The sequence below is a fragment of the Maylandia zebra genome, linkage group LG11 (assembly GCF_041146795.1).
Source record: "Maylandia zebra isolate NMK-2024a linkage group LG11, Mzebra_GT3a, whole genome shotgun sequence".
NCBI lineage: Eukaryota > Metazoa > Chordata > Actinopteri > Cichliformes > Cichlidae > Maylandia > Maylandia zebra.
The window spans coordinates 4,034,299-4,053,794 of record NC_135177.1 but is presented as its reverse complement, the minus strand read 5'-3'; the positions used below and the strand labels follow the sequence as shown (position 1 = coordinate 4,053,794).

Genomic DNA, 19,496 nt, shown 5'->3' with positions numbered 1-19,496 from the left:
CACAAAGAGCCTGAGAATAAATTAAAGGCATGTCCGGGGAAGGGTTAACCACAGAGTTAAAAATTTTAAATAAGGGGGTTATGGTCATTGGCCAGGATGATTTTGGACAAGAAGGACGCTCTGGCCGTTTTAGCAGCACTTTGGAATTTTAAGTGGCTAGTCCGTAGCATGTCATGGGAAACCTGAAACCTGAAGTTTGATTCTAATTCCTACCGCGGTGATGTTAAATTGGGGTGAAACGTCATCGTAGCAGCTTTGACTGGCAGCTGCGGTCATGGAGAAGCTTGCGTATCTCTGTTCGGGAATAGCAGATAGTAGTGATGTGCGATACCACTGATTTCCTTTCCGATCCGATACTAATATTCAGGATGGTATCGACGATACTGATCCGATACTTTGTACAAAAACTTATTTTATTTATTGTATCTCAAATTATAGCGTCATAATGATTACAGGACATCAGATTACTTGTTCTTATCACTTAATAATGCAGAGTTCATCATATAGAAATAAAAAAAACTGAAGTTGTGCCTATTTGAACTCGTTGCCTGCCTGCAGCACTAAAGGACTCTGTGAGAGATGTCTGTATTGCCCTAGCAGCACCTGTCCCTCTCCTCCTCTTCAGTTCGCCTCAACATATGCTCATCATATTATGTGATATGATTCACTCTGAGGTGTTTGACAAGGTTAGTGATGTTGCTACAACCACACATGCCAACCATGCTGATTTTTCCGGGAGAATCCCAAATTTTAGTGCCCCCCCCCCAAAAAAAAAAAAATCTCCCGGAGCCACCTTTCTCCCAAATTTCTCCCGATTTTCCACCCGGACAACAAAATTGAAAAACCATGTTGCAGAATTCATAGCACGGCCCAGCCAATTCCAGTTTCCAACAATGGCAGCAGCTACTTAGTTTTAATATTACTCTTATTTCTCTTTCTGGGTCGCAAAAAAACTTTTAACATAGTTTCAGGTGAGAATGTAGCTGTGTAAACTTCAAATATCTGAGACGACCGACACATCGTTTTCAAACCCCTGCGGTCTTTCACTGCTCGGGTTAAACATGATGTATAAGTCACTTTGATAACTTAAAAATGTTATTGTTTGGCTTTTTCAGTGTTTTATTTGTTCGTGAGTAAATCGGTTTGGCTGAGATTAAAGTTATTAGATTAGATTAAATTTAACTTTATTAATCCCTCGGAAGGGTTCCTCCGGGGTTTTCACAAAGCTGAATAAACGTCAAACAGAAAACTAATTAATCAAAGTGTGAGCCGGTTGAGAGTTTACGCCAGCGCCCGGTTGTATCTTAGATAGCAAGGAGCAGACAGCAGAGTTTCACTCCACCGAGAGAGCTCGTGACGTACTACCCGGCTTTCATTAGACCGCCAAGGCCGGGTCCTCAGGTGGAAGCCGCCTCTGAATTTGGACACCCCCGCTGTTTCTGGGCCGGCCAATAATAACGGTGACATTTAATGTATTTTATCCGATAAATAAACCCTGTAAAATGTATTCCCCCCCAACAGCCCTTTTGAATGTCTCACTAGTATGGCCACAACACCTCACTCTTGGAGCACTTTTTTGCTACATGTATCGCAAACCAGGTCTCAGTTGTTTGTGGAGGTAAAACAAGTCCGCACATGACTCCGATTATGCTCAGCCATTGTTGTGAGAGCGCACGCCAACGGCTGCGAGACATTTACACAGCCGTATTTCGCACATGACTATGAAAGGCGGAAGAGGAAGTAGTTCCTTTGAATGTAGACAATCCGAATGTTATAGTTTCTTTCCACTGTGTTCCTGTTAATGATAAACTACAAATTTATCCTAAATTACTAAAATATCGATAATGAGAGAATCAATTCTAGAACATAAATAATTGATATCGGAGGAATCGATATTTCAGGATCGATCCGCACATCACTAGCAGATAGAACGTAGGCTCTGAGAGGAGGGCCAGCGTTTACACTATGAAAACACAACCGAGTGTTTTAACCTGACAGCCTGAGGTGTTCTTCAGTAAACTGGACTACCCGACAGAAGGACCCGAGGCCCCGCTGCACTTTTTCGGTAAGTTAAATGTGTTTGTAAGCTACTCCATAACTACCGTCCTTAGCTCGGTCCTGAGACCTAGCTAGCTAAAATGAGCACTCGGCTGTCAGGGTTCGTTTAGCTAACCCATGCAGGTGAATGAATTTACCCTGACTAAAGAAATCAAGAGAAACGCCCCAAGCTGCTCAGTCACTAATTAGTGTGAATGCTTGAAAAGCATTCACAGTATTGTTCTTCTAATTAGTGTGAATGCTTGAAAAGCATTCACAGTATTGTTCTTCTAATCTTTATTCTATTTTATTAGTGTGAATGCTTGAAAAGCATTCACAGTATTGTTGTTGTAATCTTTATTATTATTATTATTATTATATTTTATTCTGTATTCCGTACGTTTTTTGTAATCCTACTCCTTCAAAACCGTTCAACTTAGAAAAACCATTCCAACACCGTTAGATTCCTATTCTTTTGGACAACACTGCTTCCATTTTTCATATTTTTAACATTTATATTTTTAATTTTATTCAACTTTATTCAACAAAAATTTATAATGTATTTCAATGGGGAGACCCTTCAAATCCTCATTCAACTTACTCATTTTTAAACTCTTACTACTTCCACATACATTGACATAGAGCCACCATTCAAACTTTAAAACGAAGACAAGACATTCAACTATTCAACTTGCATTTATCTTTTCAATATCTATTATACTTTTTCTTCAGTTCCAGTTTAAGTTTCATGATGTTTTTTCACCCGTTTCAGAGTTTATAATGGGTGTGTATGGGACGGAATGTTGGGGCTAGAGTGAGGCAGCTCAACTGCTAGAGTGAGAGGAGCAAAAAAATTAATCTTAAAATCTTTTTTAAAACTGCTGCTGTGTCCGCAGCGTTTGCTCTACAGGTATGATTTTACCCTCAAAACGTAGCCATCGCTGTCCTCTTTCATCCAATGTGTTTACTATTGTCCTAGGTGTTATGGTTCTTTCGTAAATGTCACCAATGCACAGCCTCCTCCCTCCAACTCTTCCATAGACTCTAATGTTAAAATGGCTCAGAAGGTTCGTTTGAAAATCAGAAGAGCATGGTGTCTTTCCACTGTCACCACGTCCATATAATAAACTCCACAGACATGAAAACTGAGAATTTGGTAGACTAGACATTGCTGTCGCTCACGGTGAAAGAATTTTGTCAATACGACTTTTACTTTTCATTTGGGAACGATTTGTTTCGGCCTGACTTTTCTGTTCATTTTAAGCAGCAAAAGTGAGGTGCATGTCTGTGTGCGTGTGTATGGAGCCATTGGGTGCGGTCACTATAGCAACCAGGCTCACACCTGCCTGCTTAACGAGCTCTGCCTGCCACTGTACCAAGATTCATCTTAAACACTTCTCTTTCAACTGCTGCTGTGTCCACAGTGTTAAAGCCATCATTTTACCCTCAAAACGTCGCCATCGTTGTTCTTTTTCCAACATCTTGTCTTTCAAAGCTCAGAGATGTAAACTTTTTAAACTGTGTGGGTCCAAGTGGAGGGATCACATTTGAGTCATTCAGTGATTCAAAGAATATGACCTTTTAATATTCATTCAGATGTTTTCTGACTCTAAATGTTCTTTTCTCATTTCTTAGGTTTTTCTAATTTACAATTAAAACATTTTCAGCTTTTTTCCAACTTCTTCTTCTGTGTAACCTTCAGCTTTTAGCAGTTCAGCACTTTTGTTTTCAGGTTAAATTCGGTTTTTTTTTTATCTCATTCAAGATTTTTAACTTAAATTCAGCAATTAATTCATTTCAGTGCATACATTCAGATTCAAGCATTCACACTGCAGTTTCTTCAGAAAATGCACTTTCTAGTTATATTTTATTATTATGGATTCCGTACGTTTTTTGTAATCTATCTCCTTCAAAACCGTTCAACTTAGAAAAACCATTCAAACACCATTAGATTCCTATTCTTTTGGACATGACTGCTTGTATTTTTCTCATTTTTAACATTTATATTTTTAATTTTATTCAACTTTATTCAACAAAAATTTCCCATGTATTTCAATGGGGAGACCCTTCAAATTCTCATTCAACTTCCTCCTCTTTAAACTGTATCTACTTCCACATACATTGACATAGAGCCACCATTCAAACTTTAAAACGAAGACAAGACATTCAACTATTCAACTTGTATTTATCTTTTCAATATCTATTATACTTTTTCTTCAGTTCCAGTTTAAGTTTCATGATGTTTTTTCACCCGTTTCAGAGTTTATAATGGGTGTGTATGGGACGGAATGTTGGGGCTAGAGTGAGGCAGCTCAACTGCTAGAGTGAGAGGAGCAAAAAAATTTATCTTAAAATCTTTTTTAAAACTGCTGCTGTGTCCGCAGCGTTTGCTCTACAGGTATGATTTTACCCTCAAAACGTAGCCATCGCTGTCCTCTTTCATCCAATGTGTTTACTATTGTACTAGGTGTTATGGTTCTTTCATAAATGTCACCAATGCACAGCCTCCTCCCTCCAACTCTTCCATAGACTCTAATGTTAAAATGGCTCAGAAGGTTCGTTTGAAAATCAGAAGAGCATGGTGTCTTTACACTGTCACCACGTCCATATAATAAACTCCACAGACATGAAAACTGAGAATTTGGTAGACTAGACATGGCTGTCGCTCACGGTGAAAGAATTTTGTCAGTACGACATGTACTTTTCATTTGGGAACGATTTGTTTCGGCCTGACTTTTCTGTTCATTTTAAGCAGCAAAAGTGAGGTGCATGTCTGTGTCGTGTGTATGGAGCCATTGGGTGCGGTCACTATAGCAACCAGGCTCACACCTGCCTGCTTAACGAGCTCTGCCTGCCACTCTGCCAAGATTCATCTTAAACACTTCTCTTTCAACTGCTGCTGTGTCCACAGTGTTAAAGCCATCATTTTACCCTCAAAACGTCGCCATCGTTGTTCTCTTTCCAACATCTTGTCTTTCAAAGCTCAGACATTTAAACTTTTTAAACTGTGTGGATCCAAGCGGAGGGATCACATTTTAGTCATTCAGTGATTCAAAGAATATGACCTTTTAATATTCTTTCAGATGTTTTCTGACTCTAAATGTTCTTTTCTCATTTCTTAGGTTTTTCTAATTTACAATTAAAACATTTTCAGCTTTTTTCCAACTTCTTCTTCTGTGTAACCTTCAGCTTTTAGCAGTTCAGCACTTTTGTTTTCAGGTTAAATTCGGGTTTTTTTTTTTTTTATCTCATTCAAGATTTTTAACTTAAATTCAGTAATTAATTCATTTCAGTGCATACATTCAGATTCAAGCATTCACACTGCAGTTTCTTCAGAAAATGCACTTTCTAGTCTTTATTAGTGTGAATGCTTGAAAAGCATTCACAGTATTGTTCTTCTAATCTTTATTATTATTTTTTCCTATTCCGTACGTTTTTCGCCGACTATCTCCTTCAAAACCGTTCAACTTAGAAAAACCATTCAAACACCATTAGATTCCTCTTCTTTTGGAATGGTGTGCTTCTACTTTTCTCATTTTTAACATTTATATTTTTAATTTTATTCAACTTTATTCAACAAAAATTTCCCATGTATTTCAATGGGGAGACCCTTCAAATTCTCATTCAACTTACTCATTTTTAAACTCTTACTACTTCAACATACGTTCACATAGAGCCACCATTCAAACTTTAAAACGAAGACAAGACATTCAACTATTCAACTTGTATTTATCTTTTCAATATCTATTATACTTTTTCTTCAGTTCCAGTTTAAGTTTCATGATGTTTTTTCACCCGTTTCAGAGTTTATAATGGGTGTGTATGGGACGGAATGTTGGGGCTAGAGTGAGGCAGCTCAACTGCTAGAGTGAGAGGAGCAAAAAAATTAATCTTAAAATCTTTTTTAAAACTGCTGCTGTGTCCGCAGCGTTTGCTCTACAGGTATGATTTTACCCTCAAAACGTAGCCATGGCTGTCCTCTTTCATCCAATGTGTTTACTATTGTACTAGGTGTTATGGTTCTTTCATAAATGTCACCAATGCACAGCCTCCTCCCTCCAACTCTTCCATAGACTCTAATGTTAAAATGGCTCAGAAGGTTCGTTTGAAAATCAGAAGAGCATGGTGTCTTTCCACTGTCACCACGTCCATATAATAAGCTCCACAGGCATGAAAACTGAGAATTAGGTAGACTAGACATTGCTGTCGCTCACAGTGAAAGAATTTTGTCAATACGACTTTTACTTTTCATTTGGGAGCGATTTGTTTCGGCCTGACTTTTCTGTTCATTTTAAGCAGCAAAAGTGAGGTGCATGTCTGTGTACGTGTGTATGGAGCCATTGGGTGCGGTCACTATAGCAACCAGGCTCACACCTGCCTGCTTAACGAGCTCTCTCTCACTCTGCCAAGATTCATCTTAAACACTTCTCTTTCAACTGCTGCTGTGTCCACAGTGTTAAAGCCATCATTTTACCCTCAAAACGTCGCCATCGTTGTTCTTTTTCCAACATCTTGTCTTTCAAAGCTCAGAGATGTAAACTTTTTAAACTGTGTGGGTCCAAGTGGAGGGATCACATTTTAGTCATTCAGTGATTCAAAGAATATGACCTTTTAATATTCTTTCAGATGTTTTCTGACTCTAAATGTTCTTTTCTCATTTCTTAGGTTTTTCTAATTTACAATTAAAACATTTTCAGCTTTTTTCCAACTTCTTCTTCTGTGTAACCTTCAGCTTTTAGCAGTTCAGCACTTTTGTTTTTAGGTTAAATTCGGGTTTTTTTTTTTATCTCATTCAAGATTTTTAACTTAAATTCAGTAACTAATTCATTTCAGTGCATACATTCAGATTCAAGCATTCACACTGCAGTTTCTTCAGAAAATGCACTTTCTAGTTCTATTTTATTATTATCTATTCCGTACGTTTTTTGAAAGCCTACTCCTTCAAAACCGTTCAACTTAGAAAAACCATTCAAACACCGTTAGATTCCTATTCTTTTGGACAACATTGCTTCTATTTTTCTCATTTTTAACATTTATATTTTTAATTTTATTCAACTTTTTTCAACAAAAATTTATAATGTATTTCAATGGGGAGACCCTTCAAATTCTCATTCAACTTCCTCCTCTTTAAACTGTATCTACTTCCACATACATTGACATAGAGCCACCATTCAAACTTTAAAACGAAGACAAGACATTCAACTATTCAACTTGTATTTATCTTTTCAATATCTATTATACTTTTTCTTCAGTTCCAGTTTAAGTTTCATGATGTTTTTTCACCCGTTTCAGAGTTTATAATGGGTGTGTATGGGACGGAATGTTGGGGCTAGAGTGAGACAGCTCAACTGCTAGAGTGAGAGGAGCAAAAAAATTAATCTTAAAATCTTTTTTAAAACTGCTGCTGTGTCCGCAGCGTTTGCTCTACAGGTATGATTTTACCCTCAAAACGTAGCCATGGCTGTCCTCTTTCATCCAATGTGTTTACTATTGTCCTAGGTGTTATGGTTCTTTCATAAATGTCACCAATGCACAGCCTCCTCCCTCCAACTGTTCCATAGACTCTAATGTTAAAATGGCTCAGAAGGTTCGTTTGAAAATCAGAAGAGCATGGTGTCTTTCCACTGTCACCACGTCCATATAATAAACTCCACAGACATGAAAACTGAGAATTTGGTAGACTAGACATTGCTGTCGCTCACGGTGAAAGAATTTTGTCAATACGACTTTTACTTTTCATTTGGGAACGATTTGTTTCGGCCTGACTTTTCTGTTCATTTTAAGCAGCAAAAGTGAGGTGCATGTCTGTGTGCGTGTGTATGGAGCCATTGGGTGCGGTCACTATAGCAACCAGGCTCACACCTGCCTGCTTAACGAGCTCTGCCTGCCACTGTACCAAGATTCATCTTAAGCACTTCTCTTTCAACTGCTGCTGTGTCCACAGTGTTACAGCCATCATTTTACCCTCAAAACGTCGCAATCGTTGTTCTTTTTCCAACATCTTGTCTTTCAAAGCTCAGAGATGTAAACTTTTTAAACTGTGTGGGTCCAAGTGGAGGGATCACATGTTAGTCATTCAGTGATTCAAAGAATATGACCTTTTAATATTCTTTCAGATGTTTTCTGACTCTAAATGTTCTTTTCTCATTTCTTAGGTTTTTCTAATTTACAATTAAAACATTTTCAGTTTTTTTCCAACTTCTTCTTCTGTGTAACCTTCAGCTTTTAGCAGTTCAGCACCTTTGTTTTCAGGTTAAATTGGTTTTTTTTTTTTTTTTTTATCTCATTCAATATTTTTAACTCAAAATTCAGCAATTAATTCATTTCAGTGCATACATTCAGATTCAAGCATTCACACTGCAGTTTCTTCAGAAAATGCACTTTCTAGTTAGTGTGAATGCTTGAAAAGCATTCACAGTATTGTTCTTCTAATCTTTATTATTATATTTTCTTATTCCGTACGTTTTTTGAAAGCCTACTCCTTCAAAACCGTTCAACTTAGAAAAACCATTCAAACACCATTAGATTCCTATTATTTTGGACATGACTGCTTCTACTTTTCTCATTTTTAACATTTATATTTTTAATTTTATTCAACTTTATTCAACAAAAATTTCCCATGTATTTTAATGGGGAGACCCTTCAAATTCTCATTCAACTTACTCATTTTTAAACTCTTACTACTTCCACATACATTGACATAGAGCCACCATTCAAACTTTAAAACGAAGACAAGACATTCAACTATTCAACTTGTATTTATCTTTTCAATATCTATTATACTTTTTCTTCAGTTCCAGTTTAAGTTTCATGATGTTTTTTCACCCGTTTCAGAGTTTATAATGGGTGTGTATGGGACGGAATGTTGGGGCTAGAGTGAGACAGCTCAACTGCTAGAGTGAGAGGAGCAAAAAAATTAATCTTAAAATCTTTTTTAAAACTGCTGCTGTGTCCGCAGCGTTTGCTCTACAGGTATGATTTTACCCTCAAAACGTAGCCATCGCTGTCCTCTTTCATCCAATGTGTTTACTATTGTCCTAGGTGTTATGGTTCTTTCATAAATGTCACCAATGCACAGCCTCCTCCCTCCAACTCTTCCATAGACTCTAATGTTAAAATGGCTCAGAAGGTTCGTTTGAAAATCAGAAGAGCATGGTGTCTTTCCACTGTCACCACGTCCATATAATAAGCTCCACAGGCATGAAAACTGAGAATTTGGTAGACTAGACATTGCTGTCGCTCACGGTGAAAGAATTTTGTCAATACGACTTTTACTTTTCATTTGGGAGCGATTTGTTTCGGCCTGACTTTTCTGTTCATTTTAAGCAGCAAAAGTGAGGCGCATGTCTGTGTACGTGTGTATGGAGCCCTTGGGTGCAGTCACTATAGCAACCAGGCTCACACCTGCCTGCTTAACGAGCTCTGCCTGCCACTGTACCAAGATTCATCTTAAGCACTTCTCTTTCAACTGCTGCTGTGTCCACAGTGTTACAGCCATCATTTTACCCTCAAATTGTCGCCATTATTGTTCTCTTTCCAACACCGTATCTTTCAAAGCTCAGGCATTTAAACTTTTTAAACTGTGTGGATCAAAGTGGAGGGATCACATTTGAGTCATTCAGTGATTCAAAGAATATGACCTTTTAATATTCATTCAGATGTTTTCTGACTCTAAATGTTCTTTTCTCATTTCTTAGGGTTTTCTAATTTACATTTAAAACATTTTCAGTTTTTTTCCAACTCCTTCTTCTGTGTAACCTTCAGCTTTTAGCAGTTCAGCACCTTTGTTTTCAGGTTAAATTCGTGTTTTTTTTTTTGTTTTTTTTTTAATCTCATTCAATATTTTTAACTCAAAATTCAGCAATTAATTCATTTCAGTGCATACATTCAGATTCAAGCATTCACACTGCAGTTTCTTCAGAAAATGCACTTTCTAGTTATTAGTGTGAATGCTTGAAAAGCATTCACAGTATTGTTCTTCTAATCTTTATTATTATATTTTCTTATTCCGTACGTTTTTTGAAAGCCTACTCCTTCAAAACCGTTCAACTTAGAAAAACCATTCAAACACCATTAGATTCCTATTATTTTGGACATGACTGCTTCTACTTTTCTCATTTTTAACATTTATATTTTTAATTTTATTCAACTTTATTCAACAAAAATTTCCCATGTATTTTAATGGGGAGACCCTTCAAATTCTCATTCAACTTACTCATTTTTAAACTCTTACTACTTCCACATACATTGACATAGAGCCACCATTCAAACTTTAAAACGAAGACAAGACATTCAACTATTCAACTTGTATTTATCTTTTCAATATCTATTATACTTTTTCTTCAGTTCCAGTTTAAGTTTCATGATGTTTTTTCACCCGTTTCAGAGTTTATAATGGGTGTGTATGGGACGGAATGTTGGGGCTAGAGTGAGACAGCTCAACTGCTAGAGTGAGAGGAGCAAAAAAATTAATCTTAAAATCTTTTTTAAAACTGCTGCTGTGTCCGCAGCGTTTGCTCTACAGGTATGATTTTACCCTCAAAACGTAGCCATCGCTGTCCTCTTTCATCCAATGTGTTTACTATTGTCCTAGGTGTTATGGTTCTTTCATAAATGTCACCAATGCACAGCCTCCTCCCTCCAACTCTTCCATAGACTCTAATGTTAAAATGGCTCAGAAGGTTCGTTTGAAAATCAGAAGAGCATGGTGTCTTTCCACTGTCACCACGTCCATATAATAAGCTCCACAGGCATGAAAACTGAGAATTTGGTAGACTAGACATTGCTGTCGCTCACGGTGAAAGAATTTTGTCAATACGACTTTTACTTTTCATTTGGGAGCGATTTGTTTCGGCCTGACTTTTCTGTTCATTTTAAGCAGCAAAAGTGAGGCGCATGTCTGTGTACGTGTGTATGGAGCCCTTGGGTGCAGTCACTATAGCAACCAGGCTCACACCTGCCTGCTTAACGAGCTCTGCCTGCCACTGTACCAAGATTCATCTTAAGCACTTCTCTTTCAACTGCTGCTGTGTCCACAGTGTTACAGCCATCATTTTACCCTCAAATTGTCGCCATTATTGTTCTCTTTCCAACACCGTATCTTTCAAAGCTCAGGCATTTAAACTTTTTAAACTGTGTGGATCAAAGTGGAGGGATCACATTTGAGTCATTCAGTGATTCAAAGAATATGACCTTTTAATATTCATTCAGATGTTTTCTGACTCTAAATGTTCTTTTCTCATTTCTTAGGGTTTTCTAATTTACATTTAAAACATTTTCAGTTTTTTTCCAACTCCTTCTTCTGTGTAACCTTCAGCTTTTAGCAGTTCAGCACCTTTGTTTTCAGGTTAAATTCGTGTTTTTTTTTTTGTTTTTTTTTTAATCTCATTCAATATTTTTAACTCAAAATTCAGCAATTAATTCATTTCAGTGCATACATTCAGATTCAAGCATTCACACTGCAGTTTCTTCAGAAAATGCACTTTCTAGTTAGTGTGAATGCTTGAAAAGCATTCACAGTATTGTTCTTCTAATCTTTATTATTATTATATTTTATTATTTTTCCGTACGTTTTTTGAAAGCCTACTCCTTCAAAACCGTTCAACTTAGAAAAACCATTCAAACATCGTTAGATTCCTATTCTTTTGGACAACATTGCTTCTATTTTTCTTATTTTTAACATTTATATTTTTAATTTTATTCAACTTTATTCAACAAAAATTTATAATGTATTTCAATGGGGAGACCCTTCAAATTCTCATTCAACTTACTCATTTTTAAACTCTTACTACTTCCACATACATTGACATAGAGCCACCATTCAAACTTTAAAACGAAGACAAGACATTCAACTATTCAACTTGTATTTATCTTTTCAATATCTATTATACTTTTTCTTCAGTTCCAGTTTAAGTTTCATGATGTTTTTTCACCCGTTTCAGAGTTTATAATGGGTGTGTATGGGACGGAATGTTGGGGCTAGAGTGAGGCAGCTCAACTGCTAGAGTGAGAGGAGCAAAAAAATTAATCTTAAAATCTTTTTTAAAACTGCTGCTGTGTCCACAGCGTTTGCTCTACAGGTATGATTTTACCCTCAAAACGTAGCCATGGCTGTCCTCTTTCATCCAATGTGTTTACTATTGTACTAGGTGTTATGGTTCTTTCATAAATGTCACCAATGCACAGCCTCCTCCCTCCAACTCTTCCATAGACTCTAATGTTAAAATGGCTCAGAAGGTTGGTTTGAAAATCAGAAGAGCATGGTGTCTTTCCACTGTCACCACGTCCATATAATAAGCTCCACAGGCATGAAAACTGAGAATTCAGTAGACTAGAAGCTGCTGTCGCTCACGGTGAAAGAATTTTGTCAATACGACTTTTACTTTTCATTTGGGAACGATTTGTTTCGGCCTGACTTTTCTGTTCATTTTAAGCAGCAAAAGTGAGGCGCATGTCTGTGTACGTGTGTATGGAGCCATTGGGTGCGGTCACTATAGCAACCAGGCTCACACCTGCCTGCTTAACGAGCTCTGCCTGCCACTGTACCAAGATTCATCTTAAGCACTTCTCTTTCAACTGCTGCTGTGTCCACAGTGTTACAGCCATCATTTTACCCTCAAATTGTCCCCATTATTGTTCTCTTTCCAACACCGTGTCTTTCAAAGCTCAGGCATTTAAACTTTTTAAACTGTGTGGATCAAAGTGGAGGGATCACATTTGAGTCATTCAGTGATTCAAAGAATATGACCTTTTAATATTCATTCAGATGTTTTCTGACTCTAAATGTTCTTTTCTCATTTCTTAGGGTTTTCTAATTTACATTTAAAGCATTTTCAGCTTTTTTCCAACTTCTTCTTCTGTGTAACCTTCAGCTTTTAGCAGTTCAGCACCTTTGTTTTCAGGTTAAATTTGATTTTTTGATTTTTTTTTATTTCATTCAATATTTTTAACTCAAAATTCAGCAATTAATTCATTTCAGTGCATACATTCAGATTCAAGCATTCACACTGCAGTTTCTTCAGAAAATGCACTTTCTAGTTATATTTTCTTATTCCGTACGTTTTTTGAAAGCCTACTCCTTCAAAACCGTTCAACTTAGAAAAACCATTCAAACATCGTTAGATTCCTATTATTTTGGACATGACTGCTTCTATTTTTCTCATTTTTAACATTTATATTTTTAATTTTATTCAACTTTATTCAACAAAAATTTCCCATGTATTTCAATGGGGAGACCCTTCAAATTCTCATTCAACTTACTCATTTTTAAACTCTTACTACTTCCACATACATTGACATAGAGCCACCATTCAAACTTTAAAACGAAGACAAGACATTCAACTATTCAACTTGTATTTATCTTTTCAATATCTATTATACTTTTTCTTCAGTTCCAGTTTAAGTTTCATGATGTTTTTTCACCCGTTTCAGAGTTTATAATGGGTGTGTATGGGACGGAATGTTGGGGCTAGAGTGAGACAGCTCAACTGCTAGAGTGAGAGGAGCAAAAAAATTAATCTTAAAATCTTTTTTAAAACTGCTGCTGTGTCCGCAGCGTTTGCTCTACAGGTATGATTTTACCCTCAAAACGTAGCCATCGCTGTCCTCTTTCATCCAATGTGTTTACTATTGTCCTAGGTGTTATGGTTCTTTCATAAATGTCACCAATGCGCAGCCTCCTCCCTCCAACTCTTCCATAGACTCTAATGTTAAAATGGCTCAGAAGGTTCGTTTGAAAATCAGAAGAGCATGGTGTCTTTCCACTGTCACCACGTCCATATAATAAACTCCACAGGCATGAAAACTGAGAATTCAGTAGACTAGAAGCTGCTGTCGCTCACGGTGAAAGAATTTCGTGAATACGACTTGTACTTTTCATATGGGAACAATTTGTTTCGGCCTGACTTTTCTGTTCATTTTAAGCAGCAAAAGTGAGGTGCATGTCTGTGTCGTGTGTATGGAGCCATTGGGTGCAGTCACTATAGCAACCAGGCTCACACCTGCCTGCTTAACGAGCTCTCTCTCACTCTGCCATGGTTAAAATGTTAGATTGTAGTAAGATTAACTTTTTCAATAGTACAATAAGACAGATTTGACAGGGTTTTGCCACAGATTAATAGTTTTTCAGTAGTTAGTATATGCCAACTAAGTAGAGCATTGTGATTGGCACAAAGGTTTTTCAGATCTGGGCAGTTGGAGTCAGTTGATGACTTCAAAATCATCCTTTCTGACTGGATAATTAAAGCTCTCAGCATCTATCGGTCTGTAGTTAATTTTCCCACCTTTTAACTAACGTTTAACTAATCTAATCTCATTTAATGTCTTTGTTTATAGTCTGTATAGTTTATCTCCCCACGAATACACTCAAAGTAGTCTTAAAATAAAACCCACAAAACAGTTCAAGATTTAATACTTTTTATTTGCTCATTTAATGCCAGTTGCCCTGTTTTTCTGTATGTCACTCATTCGCTTATACTTGGGCAAAAAGGACCAATTTGTACACTAGTATAGTGTATTTTTTCCCTCTATCTCTCTATGTCTGTCACACACAGAGACCAACACACAGACATGTATATGCTCATTATTGCTGTTCAAACTGATGGTCAAATTTCCAAGCACCACCTGAACGCCTCATCTGTTTTTAACCTATCACTGGACCAACTGTCGTCATTCCGCTTTGCTCTCTGCTGTGGTAAGTACAGTACACTCAGTACTGCAGTGTTTTATTTTTATGATGGAAAAAATACATGTTTGACATTTAAACTCACATATCAAGTCCAACAGAGTTAAAAACAATTCAAAGAAGAAAGAAAGAAAAAAGAATAACCTTCGCTATCATTTATATACGTTTATTACGTTTTGCTGTTAGCAGCAGTGCTAACGCTAGCTTCAATGCTAATGCTAGCAACAATGCTAACGCTAGCTATAGTGCTAACACTAGCCTTAGCAGTTGTTAACTGACAAAAATAATATTCCTGTGATATTTATTGCCGGTCAGTGAGACCAAAGTAAGAAATTAGCTTTATTATTGCCATTGTGGCTCAGTTTTAACAGTAAGAGTGCTAGCGCTAGCGCTAGCAGCATTGCTAGCGCTAGCTGCAATGCTAACGCTAGCTGCAATGCTAATGCTAGCTGCATTGCTAACACTAACTGAAGTGCTAATGCTAGCCGGAATGCTAGCGCTAGCAGCAGTGCTAAGGCTAGTAACAGTCTAACAGTAGCCTTACATAAGTGGCAATACTTCAGTTAACTAGTTTGAATTGTAAAATGACTGCTGTATCAGTTGGTGTGCTATATTACTCTATAATTACCCTGCTGACTAGAAGTTCAGTGTATCATGTCGTGTGGGCTTTGTATTTCTGTTAGTCTGATAACACTGTACAGACAACTAACGTATTATTTCTCGTTTCTTTCAGGAACCTGACTGACACTGTGCTTTGCCTGGTAGGTGTGCACATACTGTAAGAGAAGTAGACCAAAATAAAAAAATAATATGACTAATATAAGCTGTAAAGTGATGGGTTCAAACTTTGTGCTAGACCTTTTAAACACAATTTTATAATAAATACACATAAGTGCAGCTTAACAATTGGGCTAAAATATTTTTTTCGTACATTTTTGTAGTCACACTACATGTGATTAATTAATGATTCACTCAATCATATTTGTATTTAAAAATATTATTGCTGAATTTAATTAAATATTTATTCTTTTAAAAAGTGCCCAATTATGCAACTTTTTGCACATGGCAGCCGACAACAGTTTAGCTTGAATATTTGTTTTGTCCTTTTGCAGTAGTCACATTTAGTTCATACAATTACCATGTGATATAATTTTAATAAAATTATTTTTTTTTCTTGTTTTTTGTTCAGAGTGTGTAGAAGAAGAAGAACAAGGACCAGATCTCCAGTCTTCTCTCTCACATCCCAACCCCCCAACCCCTCTATCCTCTGTCCTGCTCCACCTATTGTCTCTGCCTTCTTTCCATCTGTATTTCACTCTGTGGTTTGTGAGAAATTTTGCCAAACCAACAATCCTTTTGCGGTTTGATTTAAAGCCGTGTCTCTCCTGCTCTGTCTGTTCTCTCTGCTAAATTTTCTCTCTACCTGTTTTTCACTCTTGGCTTGCTGCTGAAAAACGCCAAGCGACACAGTCCTCCTGTGTCTTCTCCAATCTTCACATGTAAGATCCAACAGTGTGAGGCACATAGCAGCCAGAAACTGTAATGCCACAGAACAGAGAGGCTTCATCATCACCATCTTCATCACCGTACGATCAGAGCGTGAGACTTCACATCTGGAGCACAGGAGACATTCTGTGATAAGTCCTCCTTCTAGCTTGTCCCACAAGCAGTCGGTGAGATTTACTCACAACAAAAAGGGTTAATGACATAATTTCCATGAAAACATGTGTTCATTCTTTGTAAACTGTTTAAATTGTGTTTTCACTTGACCTTAGGAGTGTTAGAGTGTATTGTAATGTCTGTACTCAGGTGTTTCCCTCTGTGATCCATCCCCTTCAGAGCTGAGACACTCAGGACTGAACAGACTGCACAGTTTCTGTGACTGAGCCTCCAAAACACCTTCTTTGAAACCACTCATGATAGAAGGGCTTTATATTTGCAGCAGCACTACTACAGGTATTCAGTTTATTACAGGATGTGTTTGTTTCTTAGGACCAGCTCTGAGTGCACACTACCTAACATATACACCTTTCTGTTCACTACAAACCAACTACTCCGGATCATACGGCCAGTTGGCAGGAATGTTGCTGCAGGAAAACATCCCTGGAGATCACCATCATTGTCAGACTGACTGTGCCTCCTCTGTGCAGTGTCAAGATCCTCCCTAAATGAGTGTGTAAGTTAACATTTTCATTATTTTATTCCCTTTGACAAGACAAGTATCACTGATATTTACATTTACAACTACATATGTTGCTGTTTTCTGCTCTTCTTTTAAAGTTCTCAGCTATCCTGCTTCTGTGCTGCTTGCCACACATCAAACTCTGGCCGGATGACAGGGAGGATCCACTCTGAAGTCACTGGACATTATGAGGATCATATGGGACTTCATAGTTTCACAGTAACATTGTGCTCTGTGATTACAGGTTTTAAATGGATACAATGACTGCCTCTCTCTGATCAACAGGCTAAAGGATTGTTTTCATTGTTAGTGCTCTGTACAATGTATGCTTATTTAGTATTTCATCACAGAGCAAACCTTTATTTATTTAACATATTTTTATTTTGTTTTAATGTTGAATTAACTGTAGGGATTTTTTTAAGTGGGCACTCGGGATGTCATATGACCAGAAATGTGGTAACTGGAATTCAACAGTATGGAAGAAAAAATCTGCTAAGAACAAAACACACACAAAACCCCCCAAGAAAATTCAAATTCATTCCATGTAATCCAATCTAAAACATTTTAAACTGCTGAACAGCAACACAAACAGTGTTAAAAAACAGTGTTAACAGAATGATTATGATGAGTTTGTACCAAAGTTTCAGGTCACATGGCACACCTAGTGTGTAGTGTGGGGTATCAGCTGGTAAGTATAGGTTTTTTCATATTTGTGTCCTTAGAGTTCAGATAGATAAAGACTTGTGTATAATAATTAGTCATAAGCACAACTCAAAGTCAGGGACTAACTAAATTTGGGACTTTGTGTCTGAGCCCAGGTTAAAACACTGTGTAAAAAAGCATTTAGCGGCATGGCTGAACAATGCTGTAAACTATTGATACTTATTTATCCATGTTCACAAAAAGGACTAATGTTTTTATTTGATTATGATGTATATAATACCGGTACTATTAAACATGATATACATATGTGTATATGTCTGAAAAACATTATGCTGTATATGAAAGTTTGTATTTTCTCCAGAATGTTTGTTCATCTTTTCAGTTCAATTTAACAAATTTGTTTTTACATTTATTTTTATTATTTTTTTTATGAATTAGAGATTTATAAAACATAATTCCACTCTTTAAGTGATTAGAAGAATATGAACTTTTGTTATTCATTCAGAGGTTTGCTGACTACATTTTCTTTTTGTCATTACTCATCTTTTTCTAATTAAAATTTTAAACATTTTCAGTTATTTTCCAACTTCTTCTGTGTGAACATCAGCTTTCAAAAGTTCAGCACTTTTGTTTTCAGGTTAAAAATTCTTTATTTTCCAGCTAATTCAACATTTTTAGCTTAATATTCAGCAATTAATTCATTTCAGTGCATACATTCAGATTCAAGCATTCACACTGCAGTTTCTTCAGAAAATGCACTTTCTAGTTACTGTTACTGTACTTTTATTACAAGCAGTGTTGGGAAGGTTACTTTTGAAATGTATTCCATTACAGAATACAGAATACATGCCCTAAAATGTATTCTGTAACGTATTCCGTTACGTTACTCAATGAGAGTAACGTATTCTGAATACTTTGGATTACTTAACATATTATCATGCATTTTACAACTACGTGAATGTGCTATTGCTGTGTGATTTATTACTATTACTGAAGGTCTGCGGTGCCGAACCATAGTAAAGGGACCTCTGACTAATACGGGTTCCTGGTCGGGCTTGTAGCCGAAAAATGGCTTTACTTTGTTGTCTGGGTCAACTCTGCTTGCGAGAGACAGAGAGAAGCGTTGAAAGGCTGCTCCAACAGAATTTATTGTTTCAGAGGAAAACACGAACACAGTGTACAGTTGAGTCTTAATAGCTTACTTACAACTGGGCTCCTCAGGCACTCTTCTTGGCTGCAGTGGTTATTATTATATTCACATGCTTCCAGCTCCCGTTTTTGCTGGATGACAACTCGTACTTTTCGACTCTCCTTTTTCTTCCACCTCGCACTCACAGACACATAACGGGTATGGCAGTCCATTCTCCCTGCAGCACAGACTACACTGCCCATGATGCTACACTCTTTAGAGCTATGCCTGTAGCATTCTGCCTATTAGCTTAGCACAACAACAAAAAGGCGCTCTGTCAGAGCAAGAGCATCCCCCTGTAACCATGGCAACTGCAACGCTGCCGCCTGGAACTACAGAACATAGCTGTCAAACAAAACCATCATATAGTCCTGACCTGCGACAATATGTCCTGACCTGCGACAATATGAAACAGGAAAGTACCGCCGTATAATCCATTTATTTCAACAAAGTAACTGTATTCTAAATACCACCTTTTTAAATGGTAACTGTAACGGAATACAGTTACTCATATTTTGTATTTTAAATACGTAACGGTGGTACATGTATTCCGTTACTCTCCAACATTGATTACAAGTATTATACTTTAAAAACAACAGGCTGCACCCTGCTGCAGCTCCTGTGCAGAGCTGAATATTAAATATGTGCAACAACAGCATGTTTTCAGTCTCTTGCCACATCTGTAAAGACAATAACATTTTTTTAAAAGCTTGTACTTCGGTAACTCCTCATTAATCAGGAAC

General features: G+C 37.0%; 1 long non-coding RNA gene across 2 annotated transcripts; it reads left to right on the top strand.

Annotated features, from left to right (window-relative positions):
- The first annotated feature begins 15,226 nt into the window (after positions 1-15,226).
- On the top strand, positions 15,227-18,138 carry LOC143412449 (uncharacterized). Of its 2 annotated transcripts, none has more exons than XR_013100746.1 (5): positions 15,227-15,480; positions 15,909-16,392; positions 16,559-16,675; positions 16,792-16,895; positions 17,000-18,138. It is a non-coding gene; the product is annotated as an uncharacterized LOC143412449 (long non-coding RNA). The 2 variants fall into 2 exon arrangements; XR_013100747.1 differs by having other exon boundaries at positions 15,227-15,497.
- Positions 18,139-19,496: the final 1,358 nt, after the last annotated feature.